Source organism: Megalobrama amblycephala, linkage group LG8 (genome assembly GCF_018812025.1).
Source record: "Megalobrama amblycephala isolate DHTTF-2021 linkage group LG8, ASM1881202v1, whole genome shotgun sequence".
Lineage (NCBI taxonomy): Eukaryota > Metazoa > Chordata > Actinopteri > Cypriniformes > Xenocyprididae > Megalobrama > Megalobrama amblycephala.
In genome coordinates this window covers 30,575,318-30,587,599 of record NC_063051.1, presented here as the reverse complement: position 1 = coordinate 30,587,599, position 12,282 = coordinate 30,575,318, and the positions used below count along the sequence as shown (strand labels likewise).

The 12,282-nt window shown below is 34.4% G+C and overlaps 1 long non-coding RNA gene across 1 annotated transcript; it reads left to right on the top strand.

Moving 5' to 3' along the window:
• Positions 1 to 2,988: 2,988 nt before the first annotated feature.
• LOC125274268 lies at positions 2,989 to 7,080 on the top strand. The gene is made up of 3 exons (XR_007186226.1): positions 2,989 to 3,145; positions 5,022 to 5,154; positions 5,236 to 7,080. It is a non-coding gene; the product is annotated as an uncharacterized LOC125274268 (long non-coding RNA).
• The last annotated feature ends 5,202 nt before the right edge of the window (positions 7,081 to 12,282 follow it).

Below are 12,282 nucleotides of genomic sequence, written 5' to 3'. Positions count from 1 at the left end.
CCTTAACAGAGGAAGGAACACCAAGAAAAGAACCTTGAGTAAAGCTTTAAACATTGTAACTGTTGAGAGACATCCAAGCGCTGTAAAACCACATTCTACCTGACACAAATGCACACACAGAGCTAAATGTGTTTGGCTGAAACTGACAGGTTAGTGTGACTGATACCAACAGAGAGTGTATACATTCTGCTGTGTCATTAGGAAAAGTGTTTTTGGTTAAATCAATGGCTCTGTTGTTCAGCATCATCTTTGCCAAATGCAGCAATTGGACCCAGAGATGCAGGGAGGGATGTTGTTTGAGTAAATGCAATGCTGTATCAGGTTCCTTTCTGATGAGAGATGGACAGGTTATGCCATAGAATACGTAAGTGTGTGTGGGTGTGAAGATGAATGGGGTTTGCATGGCCTGGAGTCAAGGGCTTTTTATAGATGCACAGCGCTGCAAGGGCTGGTGGGTAAAGCAGACAGTTATGAATGAGTCTGACTAAGACCCCATTAGCAAAGAGTTATTAATTACAGCCATGATAACAGATGAATGAGAGCGATTTATTGAATATTGCGCTGGGAAAAATAACCTTGTTTAATCTTCGTCATTTGTAATCTGGTTTCTTTGATTTACAGGTTATGAAATGGGGAAGGAAAAATCGAACTGGAATCAAACTCTAGAAAGAAGTACCGAGTTTAGAAATATACAACAGAAAAAAATATATGCAGATTTGATGAAGTGCAGAAAAAAAACTACCTTAATTGAACTGTAAGATGTTCTACAATTCGTTCTCTCTCAAATTCAGAGCTGATGAAAGCACTTTCGTAGTAGACTTGAACTTTGGACCAAACTAATGAACTTGAGAGATAAATTCATTGAATTTGTCATTGAGGAATGTAGTTATTAGGGTAGCATCAATCTCTGCTACAACTGTAATTTGATCCACCATCTTTCTGTTCCCAGACCAGTACACAAAACAGTCTTTTGCAGATAAGATTAGATATTAAATATACACATATATATATATATATATATATATATATATATATATATATATATATTACAACATAATCTTTGTTTAAAGCTGCAGTCTGTACGTTTTGCCTCTTTGTCGCCATCTCTGTTTGAAACCTGCAATTGCAGTTATTCGTGGAATTATCATCTTTATGTGGGTTGTGCATCGGCACGGCTCCTCAGCAGATGAATCTAATGTTTGCTGTTGGTCACCACACTGGTGTGGATACTGTATTTTGGAATCACAGATTCTGCGTCTTGGAAGTATGACCAAAATAAGAATTTTCACTGGAAAATGTCATCTAAACAAATAAGTAACATGTCTGCCACTTTTGTTCTGACCAACTGAGAAAAAAAACATTACAATAAATCATGCTCCCAATGATGATTAAATCTAATGATCACTCAGCTCAGATCATGTCAAAACCATGCAAATTATTATTATTGTTATACTTTGTTCTCAAATTGTTAATGTTAACAACATCAGCATTGTGTGACTATGTGTATTTATTGTGTATTAGCGTTACTTGTAGATTTCAGTTTTTCAGTTTTACTTTTGCTTTTGACTACGAGTGAATCTCCAGTTGTCACTGATGATTGTCAGTTGGATGTTTCTGGATTACAATCCGCCATTAACATGATAAATTTAATTATTCCATCTGCTGTAAGAAAAGGCTATAAATAATCCGCTACCAGCAGCATCCTCACATGCCATATATCCTACTAGCTGGGACTCCTTCATGTAAACAGACGTGACGTTATGACACAAAGACGAACGGCTGCATGCTCGAATTTCCTGCAGAAATCTACCAGTACCACCTGAATTATAAAACATTATTACAAGCTTACCATTGTGAATCAGGTTAAGGTAAGGAGATAGTTTTGAACATTGGCTGGTTATTTACTTGCTCAAAAATTGATTTTGAATGGCAAATGATACAGTAAAAGATGGTTTCTATGGTTTCTAATTGAAAGTTCTAAGTGAATGAATCAGTTGAATGGTTTCGCAATGACAAACTAATTGCCCATATTGGCTCTCTTCATTAATAGAGTGAATGAATAAATGACTTCACTGTGTAAGACACAAATAACATGTCTAGATTATTTATATCTAGTGCTTGCTTGACTATTTTTACTTCGCATTTACATGTATCTAACTGTAGGTGTCCCGCCCATGTCAGAACCTTTTGTTCACTCGGTCCAGAAAGAAAGATGATAATATCCAGCCTGAAGTTTGCTGTGCAATAGATACTGTGGGATTTTTTACAATGATATCATTTAGACCAATAAACTGTCTGTGCATTTTAATTTTAAAGAGCCATTTACTCCATAAAACTTTGGAGAGATTGCCAAGGTCAATATATGTTGTGGTCTGCAGTTCAATTGCAATCAAAACACAGTCTTAAATTTCTTTAAATGTTTTATACATCCCTGCTCGACTAATGCACGACTTTTGGCCGACTGCATGTTAAATTGCTTTAGGTTGCCCTGGGTCAGGATTCTGTGGAGAGTTGCACGTTTAACTTAATTGTATATTAACTATAACACAATTCAAGGAAGTCATTCCTGAAGTGGAAAATATTTCATTCATATCAACACATCATCATAAAAACTTCTCGCCATTTGATCCAGAAGCTTTAATGATTTTCCCTCATGTTAACATGTCATGTCTCAGTCCATCACATTTGAGCTTGTTCCCATGAGTCACAGTGTTTTAAGTCATATGTCGTGAAACAACTTTGCCCACATGTTCGAGAGCCTCTTGAGAGTGCCTGTCCTTCAAAGGATTGTGTGGTTACAGCAGCGGGAATGACCAAGGATCAGACGTTTGATCTTGTCCTTCGAGTGGAAGCGGAGGCCGGGTGCCTCAGCCAGAATGGATTGCGATGACTTGCAGAAGAGCGGTGAAGGAGCTTTCCGTTTCTCAGCAGTCAGAACACAATGCCCAGCAATCTTCCTGTGGCAAACCCCAGAGAAACATGTAAGGAAGGTTCAGAGGAAAACCGAATGCAGGTCACTTTGCCTCAGTGTATGAGATTAAGCGTGGGGCCTCCCTCTCCTCACTATCTGGCACTTTTTTGGCTCTGGCTACCAGGCACCTTTGATCTCCCTCTCAATGGACTGCAGACTGCTGCCAACAGAGGGGTATGGTAGACTGTTATAATCAAATCTAATCTAGCTCCATCTAACAGCAGAGATGGAGTGATATATTTAGACTGTGAACATAGGTCATGAATTTGTGCTGTGGGGTATGAGGGAGAAGTAAGGAAAAGAGCTAATCAAGCTTTAGATGTTTTGGCAGGGCTTCACCACTGAAGAGATCCAGTGAAGTATTGTGCACTCATTTGAAATGATTAAGTGGATTCTTAGGGTTGGTGTGGAGATGAAAAAGAAGGGAGAAATCCTGCATGTCTGTATTTGCTTCAGCCCAGAAATAAAGCACAGTCCAAAAATAATATATGCACTACTGTTCAAAAGTTTGGGGTCAGTGCAATTTTAGTTTTACAGTTAATAAGAAATGGACAGTTCAATTCAGTTTCAAATAAATGCTGTTCTTTTGAATTTTCCTGAATAAAATGCATTTTCCACACAAAAATATTGAATAGTGCAACTGTTTTCAGCTGTGATGATAATAATGTTACCTGAGCATCACATCAGCATATTACACTTTAAAAATGCTGGGTTAAAAACAACCCAAGTTGGGTTGACATCGATGCAGTTGTTTTAACCCAGCGGTTGGGTTAAATGTTTGTCAAACCTGCTGGGTAGTTTTATTTAATCCAACTATAGTTTAAAAATGACTATATGGCTGGCTTAAAATGAACCCAAAATATGTTAGAAATTAAAAATCAGACACATAATTACTAGAGGAAATGATAATAATCAAAAGGTGAACATTTATTTATGTTTGTTGTTCAGTTATTATTCATTAAACTTCATTACTACATTAATAAATGTTCATTTCCAGCATATTTTGGGTTCATTTTAAGCAACAATACAGTAATTTTTAAACAATAGTTGAGTTAAATAAAACTACCCAGCAGGTTGAGCAAACATTTAACCCAATCGCTGGGTTTGTCCGTTTTCAACCCAACTTGGGTTGTTTTTAACCCAGCATTTTTTAGAGTGTAAAATACATGATTGTGATGGATCATGTGACACTGAAGACTGGAATAATTCAGCTTTGCCATCACAGAAATACATTACATTTCAAAATATATTAAAATAGAATACAGTTGTTTTCAATTCTAATAATATTTCACAATATTACACACTAAAAAATGCTGGGTTTAAAAAAAAAAAAAAAACCAAGTTGGGTTGAAAATTGACAAACCCAGAGATTGGGTTGTTTTAACCCAGCGGTTGGGTTAAATGTTTGCAAATCTGCTGGGTAGTTTTATTTAACTCAACTATTGTTTAAAAATGACTGTATTGCTTCCTTAAAATAAACCCAGAATAGGTTGGAAATGAACATTTATTAATATGTTTAATATATGAACATTTATTAATAAGTTTAATAAATGTTCACCTTTTGATTATTATTGTTTCCTCTAGTAATTATATGTCTGATTTTTAATTTCCAACCATATTTTGGGTTCATTTTAATCCAGTCATATAGTCATTTTTAAACAATAGTTGGGTTAAATAAAACTGTCCAGCAGGATGGGCAAACATTTAACCCAACCGCTGGGTTTGTCCATTTTCAACCCAACATTTGTGTGTACTGTTTTACTATATTTTTGATGAATGAACTGCATATTTGGTGGGTCAAGTCAAGTCACTTTTATTTATGTAGTGCTTTTTACAGTACAGATTGTTCAAAGCAACTTTACAGTGATAACAGGAAAATAATGCAACAAAGTTTGTTTCGGCTACAGCAGCTCTAGAAGAAAATAGTTTCATTGTCCAGCTTAACTAAGTTCAGTGTTGATTCAGTTCACATTGAGTCATTGCACTCAGATCAATAATATTTTTGAATATTAAGTGAGTGCAATCATTCTGCTTTTTTATTCTTCTTCAGATAATTCTTGTCACCGTATGAATGGCACAGAGGATCCTTGATTAAAAGAAGACTTTTGTCGTGTCCTCAGACCCCTGCGTTATTCCTCAGGAAGTGTGAACATCTCGGCGGCGCTCTGTCAACATGCAGCCGGGTTGGTGAAAGACTTATTTGTTAGGCGGTGACAGTATCAGTGGACTCATATCATGTTTGCATATTTGTCTCTGTTTGACAGCAGCCCACAAAAGGGGGAGGCCTGGGGTTAAATCCTGATGAATTGAGCTTCCCGAACAAGAGGAGTGTGGAGTGACGTGTTTCAGACGCCCATACATCACTCTTTTTCTGTCACACATTCTCTCTCTCTTTTCCTGATTTCTTTTTCTCAGTGTTTCTGTCTCTGTGCTTCTCCCCTTTTCCAATTCACAAGCTGTTTTGATCAACACATTTCTTTGTTTTTCTCGTTTTTCTCATTTTAGTTCTCTTTTGCTTCCCTTTCTTTCTCCTTTTCTGTCTCCTGCACACATCTTTCATTTATTTTTAGGGGTTCAAGCATGTAGTGCTGAAACCTTATTGCAATTGTAAGGATTTTTATTATTTTTCATCTGCCATGAAATTGATTGCGCAGACCAAACCGTAAGGACTTGAAACTTGGCCATATGATGGGGAGAGGTTGACAAGGTAGGACCCCGATTGGCCAATAGGTGGTGCTACAGCAATCAAAAACGTGAAACTGCTCATAATTCCTATACCGTTTGTCGTAGACTCTAGTGCCTTATATCATTGGAAATGTATATGATTTTATTTGCAAAAAGGTGTTTTTTTGCCCAATCAGAACCAAACCAGTGCATAAAGATTTTCTGGATTCTGAATATCAATAATTATCAAAAAAAAACGTTGAAATTTGATTCATGGTCGCTAAGGAGTGTCAAAATGTTCAAAGTAGGCGGAGACACTTTTACTAAAATGTCTATAACTCAAGAATGAAATGAGATATTTTCACCAAACTTGTGAATTGGCTCAATCTTTGGTCATAGTAAAAAAAATTGCACGTTTGGCCACTAGGTGAGGCTATAACACGAAAAAAACTTGAAAACTGCTATAACTATGCAACCGTTAGTCTGATTGACTTGAAAATTGGCATGCAATGTTTTTGTCCAAGGTGCCAAGATTGTCTATGAGGAAATTTGCGTATCTCAAAAACCATGGCCGCCATCGGCCAATGAAGTTTGAGCACCTATTAGACAAGGTTAATCAGAATGAAACTCAATCAAGACTCATGGCCCTAGAGGTCTGTAAGAATTTTAAAAGAAATCGGCCACAAGGTGGCGCTAATGAGTTTTACGCCTCTGTAATAATGTGATGTCTCACGCATCAACAGAATATGCATATCATTTGATAGATCTCCTCATACTTTGCCTCAAGAACTACTGTCAATCAAATCGTTCATCAAATATTTGCGATTATGTAAAAAACCTACTTTTGTGAACTAGTCCTAGGTTTTTCGCCCGACTGGAACCAAACCAGTGCAGAACAATTCTCTGGAGGTCAATAATAATCAAAAAACAGTTGAACTTTGGATAGTTATAACAGGGTAAAATGGGCGTGGCCAAGTGCATGCAAAAGCCTATACGAAACTCGAAACGTCATGAAAATTGGTGAGCACATGTGACATATGATTCTAAACAAGCATGCAAACTTTTTTGGAGATCTGACTTTAGGTGGTGCTATAAACCCATATATTTCCAATGGTAAATTGCCTGTTTTGGCTCTATGATTTAAATGGTTGCATGCTTGCTAATAAAACAATACATTTTTGTGCAAGTGTTTAAAGTGCTTGAACCCCGATAATTGCTGCTTGCAGCTATATTCTCTAATTATTTTCTCTCAGCCTGTCTGTCATGTTTATTAGCCATCAATAACTGTATATATTGAGAGTAGAGCCGCTCTCTCTGTCTGTCCTTTACACTCACACACAAAATAACACTGCAGCAGGTGATGAGAGCACTTCTCTCTTCTTTCTTGTTTTACGGCCATCTGTGGCCTCCTGAAAAGACTCCACTGAATAAACAAGTCTCATTGCCTTCTCCTCAAAGGCTCCATTTGCTCTTATATTACAGGCCATATATAAAATGCCCTGTAGGCCGTTCTGTCTATTTAACCAGTTTCCCTTAGTAACAGTGTCAAGCATACCACACATCTGACCGCAGGGTGAAATATGATAATTGTATAGAGAAGTAACTATATAGAGAAGGATTTTCAGATAATAGCATTTGTGGAGCGTCTGGCTCTCAAGACCTTTTCAGTGCGACTCTATTCTAGGATTGTTGACATTCTTACTGATACATTCATATCTACAGACACTCTTCAAATATGCTGCTTTCCGACAGATACGACAAAAGAGAGTCAAAAGATTTTTTTAGGTATTCAAAAGTTCTTTATTTGATTAAAACAATAATATTGCAAAATTTTAAAGGAACAGTTTTCTATGTGAATATATTTTAAAATGTAATTTATTTCTGTGATCAAAGCTGAATTTTCAGCATCGTTACTCCAGTCTTCAGTGTCACATGATCCTTCAGAAATCATTCTAATATGATGATTTGCTGCTCAAGAAACATTACTTTTTATTATCATGCTGAAACCCATTTTTGCTGCTCAATATTTTTATGGAAATCATGATACTGCACCATTCAAAACTTTAAGTAACAAGAATATCTATGGCAAGCCCTTACGAAAAAGTTCATTTTATGAAACAGTATATTTTTAAGTATACTTTATGTAGTAAGTATACTAATATCAATGTGTACTAGTAGTAAACATGTATGTGTACTATTTCAATACTACTTTGGACTAAATTGCACTTTTAGAATATAAAAGTATCCGTTTAAGTGTATTGATAGTAGTATAAAAGTGCAAAAATAATACATAAATAGTAAACTAAAAGTATGATGTTATGTTTACTTAAAGAAAACTTACAAGTATACTTGCAGCATAAAACTACTAAACTAGTTTACTGAGATTACACTTGAAAGTGTGCTTTCATAAACTAAAAAATGTAGTACTAGTATTAGTATACTAGTATACTTACAAGTTTATTTGTAGTACAGATGCAGTATAAATGAGAAACGTAGTTGTGAACTATAGTTATGCACTTAAAGTTTACTACTGTTATATTCATTTTTTATACTTAAAATATACCTTTAACTATACTTTAACTAATTTTATGAACATTTTATTATAGCTTCATTTTTTATCAACACTTGAATGTGGATAAGTTTCATAAAGAAAGGCAAAAACAGGAATAAAATGCATTTATTCTATATTACATATATATTACATTATATATAGTAATAATGCTTTACAATATTGCTGTTTTTACTGTAATATTGGTCAAATAAATGCAGCCTTGGTGAGTATAAGAGACTTCAAAAACATCAACAAATCTGAATTATTCCAATCATTTTCCCTGCTATATACTGTACATACTCTTATTTAAACTCAGCCTGAACTTTGCAACTATTAAAAGGCCTCATGTATGAAACAGATGTGTGAGTGCAAAACTCCTCAGCCATAATAAACTTGTTTGGGAATAATAGTGATGAAGGTGATGTCAGGATTGTGAACTCTTCCCATCAGAGAGAGCCTCATTTCCACTCCCTCTGCACTCCTCTCTACCCTGATAGATGTGTTCCTGTCAGCGCACAGCCGAGCTGCCTGATGAAACTGAGTTTAAAAGAGAAGGACCAACCCCTCCACACACAACCATTCATTACACTAGCGCACAACAGTATCTTAATATGCTTTTGCATTTAAAAACCCAAATGGAGTTCTAAAGGAAAGTTTGGGAGGAGCTTCATCTAGTCCTGTCAAACACAAGCACCTATAAGCGGCTGATAAGCTCACTTCAATCCCTCCACCACCCCCAACACCACCTTCACTAGTATATTAACTTTAAGATGTCTGGGCAAGGCGGGGAAGTTGAGATTAGCCTGATGCTCAAGACCCTCCTTTACATACAGCAAGTTATATGTATCTTATCAACCCTTAAGGATTAGATGAACCAGGGTTACACTAAAAATTTTAAATTAAGATTTTATTTTATTTCAATTTTTTTCAGTTTAATATCTGTTAGTTTAGTTTTTTTAATTTAATGTTAATTTACTTAATGGGTTAACTTAACAAATAGCAGCGTTAAGGGCAGTCCAGTGCAATCTAGTGACATTTTCATGACGGTGGGTAATAAAATTTAAAACAGTTACAATGTGTTATGTATAAAAATAACCATAATCAAAATAAATGTGTGATTTTTACTAACTATTATTATTTGTATTTATTTATTTGAGTTTATTTAGTTTTAGCATCACTTTAGTTTGACTTTTTTTTTTTTTTTTTTTTACAATTATATTAGTTTTTATTTTTATTTCCATTAACAAATGTGTTTTCATTTGTTTTCATTTTATATTTCATTTTAGTTTTCGTTAACATTTACTCTGATGTGAACTCCTGCAACACTACACTAACTAAAACTAAAAATAATCTTAAAAATATTTTCGGTAATTGAAATAAAGCTGAAATAAAAGAAATAAATAAAACATAAATATTAGATGAAAAATTAAACCTAAAAAAAAACTCTTGAAAAATAATGAAAAAAAATATGAATGGGCTTAAAATGAACCCAAAGTTAGAAATGAACATTTATTAATAAGTTTAATAAATAATAATTAAACAATAAACATTTATTCAATTGCTTATTAATAAATGTTCACCTTTTGATTATTATTGTTTCCTCTAGTAATTATGTGTCTGATTTTTAATTTCCAACATATTTTGGGTTCATTTTAAGCCAGACATATAGTCATTTTTAAACAATAGTTGAGTTAAATAAAACTACCCAGCAGGTTTGGCAAACATTTAACCCAACCGCTGGGATAAAACAACCCTTGTCCATTTTCAACCCAACTTGGGTTGTTTTTAACCCAGCATTTGTTAGAGTGTGGTATATAAATAATACTAAAATAACACTGATGCAACACAATTTATGTGTCAAGCAGGCAATAAGAACACAAAACGAAAAGTGCATGTAGATTATCATCCGTAGTACAACATACATCACTGATCACATCACATGATTATTTGCAGTCTTGTTTAATGGTATAGTAAAAAGACTGGGAACTTGACTGACACATGGAAACTCAGGGAATGTGCTTTGACTTGGCTATTTATTTGCACTTCATTGAGCAAATAAAACAGACAGCAAAAAGAAATACTGTGTCTTCTCCCTCAGTTTCTCTTTCTGCCCTGCTCCGTGTCTCAAAGTGTGTGTGCATGAGTGCACGTGTATCTCACCACACCGTCTCGGAGTCGTTTAGTCTGGGTCTCAGGGTGTAGGATGGAGGATGGGGCTGTTTGTGTGCTGTGGAGCATGTCTTAAAGTTGACCCTCAGCGTCTCTTGAGAAGGAATGTGTGGGCTCCTGCCCCACTAATCCAACACCTGCCTTCAGTAAACCCAGCCTGGGTCTGACCACAGACCTCCCAGGCTATCCACCCCTCTCTCAACACTCAGGTGAGGTCTGTACAGCACCGAAGCTCTTGAAAGAACACATTCTGTATTCGAGTTCACTTTTGTGGAAAGTGAGGGATAAGTTTCCTGTAGATGGAGTTTTCAGGAACACATCAATCATGTAAAACATCATTATTCTGAATGTGTCAGGCAATGCTGTAAAAGCAAATATAAAGCAAAACATATATCACATGGCATGTGTTTTTGCTCTGGTTTTTAGTTCTTTTAATAACAGATTTCTATTTCAATTGCTTCCAATGAGATTAGCTGACTTACATTCACTCAAGCAATATTAGCCTTTCAAGATTGTGCCAACCGGCAAGAACTGTTTGAATTACCCCAGAATGCAGTTTAACCAAATGTTATTCTACTGAATTCTTGTGGGAATGCATTTTATGCAAGCACACTTTTCACTTACCTTTACGCCATTGGTGTGATTAACTGTTTCCTTTTAGATCCCAGTGTGTTTCTACTCCATTACACTCACAGAGAGCACATTCATGACCACTATAAATCTTTATAATATAATGATTATTATAGTTTTGAATCAAGAGATTATTTCAGTTTAGTTTAGTGTTTTATAGAGAACAACTTTTTCAGTGTTTTATACATTTTAATTAACAAAAAACTGAGTTTTTTTATTTTAGATTTCATCTTTTTTTTGTTAACAATAACACTGTGTGAACTTGTGCTACACGGTGATGTTATTATTAACTAAAGGTAAAACTAAAAACATTACAAATCATTTTCAGTAACTGAAGCTAAAATAAAATATAAATATTTGATGAAAAATTTAAAAAAAAAAACTTGAAAATGTAAATTAGAAACTGGAATAAAGTTGGTTAAAGTACTAAAATTACTAAAACTGAAATAAACAAATAAACAAATAGAAATATAAATAGAAAATAAATAGAAAATATATGTAAGTTTTATTAATTTTGTTGTGGTTTTGCAATTTTATTAGTTTTTTATAATTTTATTAGTTTTATATAATTTTATTAGTTTTATACATATATTTGCAGTTTTATTTAACTCAACTATTGTTTGAAAATGAACCCAAAATAGGTTGCAAATTAAAAATCAGACATATAATTACTAAAGGAAACAATAATAATCAAAAAGGTGAACATTTATTAATAAGCAATTTAATACATGTTTATTGTTTAATTATTATTCATTAAACTTATTAATAAATGTTCATTTCCATTCTGGGTTCATTTTAAGCAAGCAATACAGTAATTTTTAAACAATAGTTGAGTTAAATTAAACTACCCAGCAGGTTGAGCAAACATTTAACCCAACCGCTGGGTCAATACAACCCAATCTCTGGGTTTGTCCATTTTCAACCCAACTTGGGTTGTTTTTAACTCAGCATTTTTTAGAGTGTAAAATTAAAATGAATACTGAAAACATAGTAAAGGCTCATTCAAAAATTCAAAAAAAATACTATACTAGTATAAATAAAATAACACTGGTGCAACACAGTTTGCGGACTAAGGAGACAATAGGAACACAAAATATTAAATGCATGTAGATTATTCATATTACAGCATTGATCATATTTGCTCTAAGAAATCACCAATGATGTATTCATGAAATGCAGAGTTAACATGAAGCTTTATGTCACGTATTGGGATCTCAAAGGTCAACAATTGTCTTCTAAAGTGAAACAGGGCTTCAGGATGTCATGGATGGGATATTGCTGCTTTTCATAGCTGTAG